Genomic DNA, 10542 nt, shown 5'->3' with positions numbered 1-10542 from the left:
CCCCTAGGGTTATTTTTTTGGGATCACTTCTGTCAGGCCACTTCCACGTGCCGTTGTTGCTACCACCTAGACTACCGCTGTCATTATTGAAGTAGTGATGCATGCCCCGTTGTTAGGCAAATTTTATATACATATATATATATACATATAATAAAAAATGTGTTTTTTTTGTACAATTCTCGATGACAGCGCGTGCGCAATAACTCACCTGGTGGTTTGTCTCTGAATATATACTTAGTCGCGAGCAAACGTCTTTCCTGTCCACGTCTCCTTTTTCCGCAACGCTTCTGCGATCCCCTTTTGCAAAAATCGTCTGTAATGAACTTGATGCCGCAGCATATCATGTGACCGGCGTTGAACGTAGCTTCGCCTTCATTGACACAGCTTTGCGTCCCTTTAGCAAGAGAGAATGTATGGTTTGCAGCGAAACTAGAGCGCCTGACCTGCTTTGCGGCTCGAGATGCACAGACTTGGGAGATCGCCTTATCACCGTCTCAGCAGACATTTTCCCAACCGTCAGACCGCCTAAGTCGCAGCAATGACCTAATATCTTCGTTTATCTGCCAGACAAGTGACCTTTAGCGTGCCTTCGAAAGAATCCGTCTCCTCGTGCCTGTCGAACCTGACACCTTCAAAACGCTGGATGAACGCCTCCTTATCGTCTCGGTGTATCGTTGCGACTTCCTCTCATAATGGCTCTCTCCCTTTCCTTCGAGCACCGCTTCGGGGACGACGCGTTATATATATATATACCCGTTCGCTACAGCGGGACGACAGCCGGGCAATATCGTCGGCAGTGGCTAGTACAAAGGCACCAGTGGACCCCCGCGATGTTGTCCGCGACCACGGCTTCGGCTGCGTCTGTGACTGTCCTTCTCCTGGCTTTGTGTGGTGGCACGGACGCGATGTTTAGCGGGTCCTCGTTTGCCAGGCGAAGGCTACAAAGGTGCGCTCCGGATCCACGGTCGTTCCGGCTCGAAGACCGGGCGTCCTGCCCTTTCAGACGCAGTACGAACACGCAGGCCGGTCGGATTCCGGCTGTAGTGCCGACGGTGATGTGCAACTGTCCCGGCAGTCAATGCAGTATGTTCGGCGATTTTCGCTGTCAAGAGGTAGGCGTCTTTGACACGCGTTAATGTTCCGCATGGGGCATTTGTTCACTATTTCAGGAATAGTTTCCTTGTGCCAATGTATGTCAAAGCACCCTTACCGTCGTAAACAGTATCCGACAGCTTCATTACACACGAAGAATCTGTTATCAGTTGCCGTCGCAACTGAATAAAGTTTCTTGCAGGCATTAATTTCGCATGTGCTGGGGTTTCGCACCTTTGATACTTTCTCACACAATTTTCGAAGTTCTAAAACCCGTCGCTACAACTCGTATCCACCAATACATGCCCGCTGATGTATTTTTCTGCTTTTGCAATGCCGCTGTTTCACAAGTAATGCTGGTAAATAATATTTCACTTGTATTTTCTACTTTGTCTCTCCTTTTCGCTGTCTTGTATATATCGATATCATACCCCGCACCTGCACCAGAATTGTAACGCACAGTTGAGTGACGGCACTTTAATCACTTTAGGTTGGGCGAACTCGTGCCCGACAAACAGCGAAGCGAGAACATCGCTACAACGTCCACAGTCTTTTCCGCAACCGTTCGGCAACTCTTCTTCTTCCCTCGCGAACCGCGCTGATGACACGTTGCTCCGATTGCGCGTGCCTTGTGCGCCCGCGTTGCCCGCTTCACTGCGGCGATCTTTCGCAGGTAGCAGTAAACATCTGGGGGGATGCAGGAGGCGGCTGGCACGCGTAAATTGAAATCATCTTGTGTGAATAGGTTCGTTTTTCGCCACGCATGAACTACTGTGCTCCATCATGTTAGTTCTGTTGCCCGTGGCCCTGCGCCTGATGTACTGAGCATGGCAAAATGATACAGTGGGTGGTCGCTTTTATTCTCTGCCCGTCCATCAACTTTATCTTGATAGAAATAAATTATTGTTATCTTACATTACTATTTCAGGCTGGAAATTAAAGGGAAGTTCTTGATTAGGCGAACGGTGGATAGGCAAGTCTGTCTAGCACCGCAGGAGTATTATTCGGAGCTGCAAGTGCAGGGCTGCGAAAAACTCCTTTTACACCTGATGCATCTTCATCCAAACGGTGACCGCCGTGGCGCATACTTAATTATTGATCGTTTACGTTATTGTGAAAGATTAATTTACAGAAGCATTCTTGCCAATCTTCAGCTATTATGAGCATTTCAATATACTGCCTGGTTGTTTTGCTATGAGAGGATGACTCAGCAGATATGGTCTGTGTTCGCTGAAAGATGAGGAAAGAAAGTTGCTGTGCCATGTTCAGCAAGTGCGTTCACTGATTGGCTCGCATGGTTCGTTGATCGAATTACTGCCTGGTCGGGTATTCGACGGCCGGAGCTGCAGCGGAAGCCATTTGAACGCGCTTAAGTAGTGTCGTGCTAAACTCGAGCAGCCTACCACAAGGCTGTTGGTCGAGTCTGTAGACACTGCTTTACCTATCCATAAGCAATGCTTAAAAATTACGGAAACGTGTAAATAATTGCCGATGTTAGTGTTGCTGAAATCGCGCTAGTGTCGTTCGAATTGTTTCAAATTAAGAAAACAAAACTAAAAACCCGTTGTTTCGCTGTTATCGTCATCGCTATCACACGTTTCTTGACTGCACGTGTTTTTCAGATACGGGAGAGTCTTCAGGTGGTTTACGTAGAGGGCGCCGGACCAGCGTGGTTCAGGAACGAGACGTTTACGGTGGCATGCGCCTGCGTCGCCAACAGGACGAGTCAAGGAACACCACGCTTGCTCATGCCAAGCGGCACCGCGGAGGAGTACGACAGCGAGGCTCCAGGCCTGTGGCGAGAAAACGCTGCGAGTCCGCAGAGCGAGCTGCGAGATGGAGAATAAACTTTATTGTACGAAGGAACTCCGTGGAGTTAATTTCGGGTGGAGCTCTTGGACGGCCAAACTGCGGTGGCGCAAGTGGTTGCTGTTCCCCAGTAGCAATAAGGACGTTGCTTCGAACGTTGGACGGGATTGTACTCCTCCAAAATTGTCTGTGGTGCCCTCCCCCCCTCGCCTTTTTGTTCTGTGGAGCGGTTAGTCGCGTGAATATTTATTAAACTTATCGTGTTTCAACCTACAACTTGTTTGTGACCCGCCTCACGGTATGGTTCAGTGGCTATGACGTCCTGCTGCCGAGTACAATCCAGTCGGTTCGATTCCCGAGTGTATTTAGATAGAGGCGAAATGAAAAAAAAAAAGAGAGGGCCGAAAACCCACAGCGCGTCCGTGTGCCGTGCTTTGCCCGCACTTTATTAGAAGCCTGGGCATACGAAATAGTTCGGAGTGCTCCGCTACGACGTCTTGCGGGGGCGTTAAACCACACAGTTTAATTTGAGCGAAATGTTTTGCCAATAGTTCAAGTACTTCTTAAAAATTGTGCGTTAGCGGTAAAGCAACATTCCTATTTTCTTCTTTTCAATCACATATTATCGATGCCGCCAGAAGTCAGAGGATTACGCACCGATCAGTGTTTACCTGAGTACTGATACAGAAATCGGTTACTAACGTTCTAGTGATTGCGTTCAGAGAACACAATACAATTGCGAACTGGAAACCAACAATCTGCTCAAGGCGCGCCGATCGAGTAGAGATACAGATACTCTTACCAATTGTGATAAATCCGTCCGCAAAATTGTGGATAAGTGCATCCGTGTTCTACTTATTTTCTCCGAAAGACTCACTCGCTGCCTGACAAAGCTATGGGTGGAACACCGGTGAATTGCGTAACAGAATTTAGAGTCAAACACATCGAAAAGTAATAGTATGTTCATAATTCATCCTAAGATGAATCCTCAATATGCCATAACGATCCGGCTTCAATTTCGCAATCGTACTTCTTCTTTGTACGATAAACGCAGCATCAGAAAAGATAAAAACCCCGTTCGACGATCGGTACAGTCACCAAAGTCTTGACCGTGTGTAGAACGCGCGGCGGTGACCTCGGGAGGCAGCGGGTGCTAAGAGTGGCACTCGCAACCTGAAGTAATTGTGGCCCAGGGTGACCCGATTCGCTAGGAAGCGAAGCTCAGGGCAGACCCCACTGAAAAGTCCACATGCCCCGTAGGGGAGACAGAAGAAAGCCTCATTTTTGGTTCTTCTGATTTATGCGTGTGCGACAAAATACAAGAGCGTTCAGCCTTTGCCGTGAGTGCCGCAGACGCCCAAGGCAAGGAACAAGCTGCCGCCGCCAGATTCGAGCCCCTTGCTATGTATTGAAAGAGAGGAAAAGAAATCGAGGGGTCCAATTTTCATTATTCATAAGAAGCCAACAAACAATGACACCATGGACAGCATAGGGAAAATTACTTGTAGTTCCTAATTAAATTGGAGAAACGATACATAAATAGAAATGAAAGTGGGTGGGAAAAAAATGTTATGCCTCTCCCGGAACCTCTGTAGGGATTCGCAATACTTACATGTGGGGAATATTTGATTCCTTCATGAACAGCTCCTGCACTTATGCTTGGTGAATGGTATGTAATACGTAGTCGCCGACTTACTCAAATGAAATATTTTCTCTCTTAAAAGGTCAGAGTCTTTATTGATCAGTCACAAGACAAACTGAATAATAATATCAAAAACATACTGACAAACACATAAAATCAGATTACAATGATTCGCATGAACTTTAGAACAGAAATTCTAATAAAACATAAGTATACGTATTCTCTAAAGTTTCATCAGTATTACAGAGTACAAATATCCTTTAATTTGAATTGGCTTCTTTTTTTTTCTAAAATAAAGCATACAATGGAAACTTAAACATATAACAAACGTGTGTAAAGTCACAAAGTTATGACACTATGACCGAAGAGAAATATTCGCCACATTACTAGTAGGCCAGCAAACACATTTCTGGCATAAAACGCGTGCACTTATAAGTTAGAGGTTACGAGATGAGCTGCTAAGCATGGGGCTGGTAATGCAGATAAATTGTGCAAGAAACTTTTTTTTTTGTGCCATATTCTAAGACAGCAGCTCAATTGGTAATGTCTTGTACAGCGTATGGATGTTCCTGACTTAGAGTGCAGTGCATTTAGAAATGTGTTGTTTATTCTCATGTGAAGCCACAGGCCTAGCTAGCTATGCTTATATTTCACATGAAGTTAGTCATTTATGGGCTGCACCCCATTGCTTGAAAGTGTGTCTTGTCGTGGTTCTGCAGCAATATCCTGCCCGGTCTCAAACCGGTACAGACGCATATTATATTTCCTATTCGGTTGGCCTCCTCGTGAAAGTAGTTACCTGGTGCTGTCAGGATTCGGCCGTTACACTTTCTCACAAATAAATAAAATTGAATTGACCATATAATCTAGTGTGTAGCAAATGAGTATAAAACTGCAAGAAGCATTGGCATTCAAATCTTGCACATCAAATTCCTTTTCATATATGATAGCTTTTCATTCCCATTACGGTAAGGGTGGTATACTTTTGAGGAGCAGCTTGCATAATTACATAATTGTTTTGACTCGTTGAATATGCAATCTAACTAAAATAACATGGCTTCAGATGTGAACCAAAACTCAGATGTGATGAATATTATGCATCAAAGGCAACATAAGACAAGTACAGGCAGGGACGTGCACGAAAAAGACAAACAAAGAAGCAAAAGATAAATTGAGAATAGCATCATCCTGTTTTACATACACCTTCCGTGCACATCGATTTTGCATGCGACTATGCTTATACTTGCAAAATGAAACAAGTATCTGAAACCAAAGCTTTTTTTCCTACTGAAGAGGTTAAAATGCGCTAAAGTAAGAAAAATGATCGCACTTCAAAGAATCTTCGTCTCAAAACAAGTACACATGTGTCTAGGAAGGTTAATACATCGCCTCACTGTCCACTATATCTTAAGCCCACAAAAATTATGTCTACAGAAGCCGCGAAAATAAGGAGCTTTTGCTTAACTCTATATGTTCCCACCCGCCAATTGACGATCAAGTGTTCTACTCAGATGCTCTCAATTCTTTGCATTGTACGCATCTCTACCTCCCCTAGCATGCTTGGTTGGCAAGCAGATTGGAGAAACCACCATTTTACATTTTTTCAAATAATTTTCAATTCCGAGTGACTCTCCGGCTACTAAGACATAAGGTGTGCACCACAGTGTACACAGTTAAGGGCCTTAATTGCTCCTTGCTTTCCCTTGGGGAGGCACGAGCGGGTCTAATGAACTCATTTCGTGAGCATGCATGTAAACGATAATGACTTCTTAAAGATGTCATTCTTTTCCCCAATGCTTCACCTTTCTGGAACCTAAAAGGAAGCCATACTTCTAAAATTAGGTGTAAAAAATAGATAAATGGGAAGACATGAAAACCTGTCTACTTCATGTTAGCATTTAAAATACAGAATCAAGGCGGTTTGTATTTGCACCCTTGCATTCACGTGCTATTAAATGCAAGTTATCAAAGCTGTTAAATGTTTAATGTATGTAAGCACCTAACCAAGCATGAGTTGTTGCTTTTTATAGTGAACACAGTCACAGTGCTCACTGCAAGTATGTATCATGCCACTAAGCAAATATGCAATTGCATTGTACCACTATTCATTTATCACATGGATATATCTTTTGAGAGGCAAGACAAAAAGCTGTCACTTCTCACAACTAATCAGCTTTTTGAACACATTTCGAACCTTTCAATGACACTTGCTCCTGTGTGTTTATCTCCAGAGAGCATACTTGATTTTGACTTTCCCATCAGAGACAATGCATAAATATGCCATGTTAAGATGACTGCCTAGAGCACGTGAGAATTTTCATCTTGGTGTGACATACTGTATTTTGATCTTGTTGACATTTAGTCAAATGGTACACCCAATATACCCACATTCTAGCTTTCTTGTCCAAATTGCACGGCAATGTATTTTGATTCTTTGGCGTGAGCTCCTCTGCACTACATGAAGTTGCGCTGGGCTGGCTCTTTTGACATCCTTTTCTCCTTGCAGCTGCCTTCTTACGTTATATAAAGCGGGTGCCTGAAAAATATCGTGTGCAAAAGTCAACATGAGGACATGATGTAAAACATCAAGACAGTCAAGGTCATGGTACTAAAAGAAAGTCTTAGCTTTTAGTCTTCCTACTGAAATGCATGCGAAACATCTAAATGACTACAACAGTCAACTGCTAAACTACCTTCAATTTTTAGATATAAACAAAAAATAAATGTCCGGCAGTTCATCCTCGTTCGGCACCAACGTTAACATACTCCTGCTAATAAACTGAATATCGGTCATTGTCATAGGCCTGTCATTGGCCTCGTGTGTCGCAAACACCACTTGTGACACATCCTAAGCATGTGCCCAGTGTGCCCCCCGCACCATCTCTGGTTCTGCTACTGCTCAAGCCACAATTTGACGATCATATCTGCGAACATGATGCTCATCAGGTATGAAAATATGGTCCTCCAGTTTAATGCATATGACTGGATGTGCCTATAAGAAAGGGCAACAAGGCTTGTTTTGGTAATCTTACCGACATTTCAATAAGAAGAAGAAAGTTCACTGCGGCCTGCATTTAAGCTAACTAAAAGGCATGAACTTATTTTCATTTATGGGGTGCGCGGCGGAGTTTATTTTTGGCAGATTCGACTACTGCTGCAGTTTGAAATCCAGCATTTTACATTTTTGAAGGCATGCAAAAGTTGCAGTTAGACCGCAGTTATTAGTTTCTTAGACCAACTCCTTGTTTTGTGAGCGACAGACGACTGGTAACACGGAATTAAAGCTACGTTTTATTTTGACACTGCATTTCTCTACTAACCATATTAACGCGATAAACACATTTTGACCTGCCGTGCAGTAGCAAGATGCACACATTACGCTTGTAACCCCCATAGGAGGGGTGATTTAGCTGTTCATATAACATAACTCTGAAACGCCAACTCATATTAGTAAATGCACACGCATGCCCAAAACAATAAGCGTATGGAAAGCGCCCCTGCAATTGTAATTCCGCACAGCAGCCGTTATATTCGATCCCCATGCATAACTCGCTGCTTGACAATTCACCGAGTTCGTAGACATGAGCACCCTTTCAGATTCGCACCGGGCTCGAAAACCGCAACAGGAGACATAAAATCAGACATATAATCACACCATTTCAATACATAAGCAAAAACAGTTCAGTCTTAGGGCTAAACACCTTGAGAACGATTTATTGTGAGACGGCGACGATCAACGGCTTCGAGCGACAAAACGGGCCTAACACTGGGCAGCTGTACAAGGACCGCATGACGGACTACAACGACATCACGAAGGCCTACCGCCTGGCTCACAAGACTCTCCCACCCCCGCACCCGAGACTGAGTCGAGCGGAAGCGGACCTACTGAGACAGCTCCTGACCGGATCGCTACCGAGCCCGGGACTGATGCATGGCACGTACCCCGGGACATGCCCGACCGATAAGTGCAGAGTATGCAGGAGGGAGACGGCAGATTATACGCACATCTTGTGGGACTGCATCAAAAATCCAGACGAAGGAAGTTCAAGAACGATCCCGCCGGGGCTCGAGGCAGCCGCGAAGAGCTACGACCAAGACGAACAGCTCTGGCCCGTCCAGCCGGTCCACGGGGCGCTCGAAAGGCGTGGACCCAGCGAGCGGAGACCCGCGCCGAGTAACGGCGACCTCGTAGATGACGTAGGCCCTCGTCGCGGCGCGCGAGCGCCCAACTGCAGGTGCAAATAATGTATGCTCCAATCCAACCCAATGGCTGGTGGACGCTTTCTTCTGCTATGTGACATCGTGCAGCCTGCGGGATCGGCCCAGGTTGCACACAGCGCTACTTTTATTGATCGGCCCACAGCGTAATGAAACAGGCTACAACGCTTCTTCGGCGGAGTACAACCAATCAATCGTCATGGCATCGTCGCCGCCGTCGCCTTGCTACTGTCGCCGCGCACACGCTCGCGTCACACATTTGATTGCCCTGGACTAGGGTTATTGTTTATGCTACCTTCGGTAGCATATAAAGTAACTCTACTTTGAACAAACATGCTACGTCAAGTGGCAACGCTTTGCAGAACCACAAAGTTGCATAGCGAGCTCTGCACAATGCTTTGCATTGCATCTATATATTACCACTGTCCTGCTGCTAGCACAATTTCTTTTTTCATTTTATTTCGAAAATCTCTTCCCCAATTTACTCCCCCCCCAAAAAATGTGCGAAGAAATAAAAAAAAAGAACTCGTTGTGGCATTTTGAGAATATTTGTTAAGGAACAAAATTAACACATACTTTTATCAAGTTTTGGGGGCGGGCATTTCGAAAGTGACAGCATACTTGCGGCAAACTTTCGCTCGCTATGAAGGGAAAGCTACGGAGGCAAAGCGCGTCCAAGTGAAAGCGCTTCTGAAAAGACTTCCCTGTTTCAATGCGCGTTAGTTTAGGCTGTGGAAGGGATAACGTAGACACCTTAAAAAAATTATGGGGTTTTAAGTGCCAAAACCACTTTCTGATCATGAGGCACGCCGTATTGGCGGACTCCGGAAATTTTGACCACCTGCGGTTCTTTAACGTGCACCTAAATCTAAGCACGCGGGCGTTTTCGCATTCCGTCCCATTCGAAATGCGGCCGCCGTGGCCGTTATTAAATGCCGCGTGCTCAGCAGCCGAACACCGTAAGCACTGAGCAACCACGGCGGGTGCAGACACCTTATTAGCAACAGTCAAGTACGGCAAGACACCACTGAATGTAAAGTTTACTTACTTTGCGGCTTTTCCCTTTCGCGTCTGAGCAAACGCGAAACTCTCGCACGCGGAAGCTGCCTAGATTCAGCGCCTCGTCCGAGAAACAAAAAGCACTGTGAACGCAAGCGGACTACGTGGCGCGCTAGCACACGTGCACAAGCTCGGCCCCCGTAGCTTTCGCTTCACTGCCACAGAAAGTTGTCCGCGAATATAGTCCTTGCATTTCTTTTCCGCGTACGCGCTTTTACTACTGCTTGATTTCGATTCCGCAATTCCGACGCTGCCTAAATAGTAATAAAAAATGGTATTTTTTTATTTACCAAGACATTGCACTTCGTTGCAGAAGTAGCGCCTGCTTCGTCGGCTCATTCACCTAAAGCAATTTTTGATAAGTGCGCGCGTGGGGGGGGGGAGGTGGCAGGACATTCGAGCCTACAATATTTATGCAGCTCCAAAGCGCATTTTCGACAACACGTGAAGCTCACGAGAAGCGGTTAATCAAGTGCTATAAATTTTTCCATTCCATTCCTGAGCCAATGACGTAGAAGGAAAATTGGCGCGCACTCGTGTGATCGCGCGCGACCTTGCTACACACAATGTATACGCCATGTGACGCACATGGCGATCATCTCGAAGGGCTATAGTTGGCGCTGGCACGATGAAGGTATACGTGCCATCGTGATGTAGCGGTGGCCAATGCACTGGGCTACTGCGCTGGGGTACGATGCCACCATCGGGCACGTAATTCAAGT

General features: G+C 45.7%; 1 long non-coding RNA gene across 1 annotated transcript; it reads left to right on the top strand.

The window, feature by feature from the left end:
* The first annotated feature begins 778 nt into the window (after window positions 1-778).
* On the top strand, window positions 779-2958 carry LOC129384056 (uncharacterized). Its single transcript, XR_011890010.1, has 2 exons — window positions 779-1112; window positions 2715-2958. It is a non-coding gene; the product is annotated as an uncharacterized lncRNA (long non-coding RNA).
* The last annotated feature ends 7584 nt before the right edge of the window (window positions 2959-10542 follow it).

Source organism: Dermacentor andersoni, chromosome 9 (assembly GCF_023375885.2).
Source record: "Dermacentor andersoni chromosome 9, qqDerAnde1_hic_scaffold, whole genome shotgun sequence".
Taxonomy (NCBI): domain Eukaryota; kingdom Metazoa; phylum Arthropoda; class Arachnida; order Ixodida; family Ixodidae; genus Dermacentor; species Dermacentor andersoni.
This window is presented reverse-complemented; position numbering and strand designations above follow the sequence as displayed.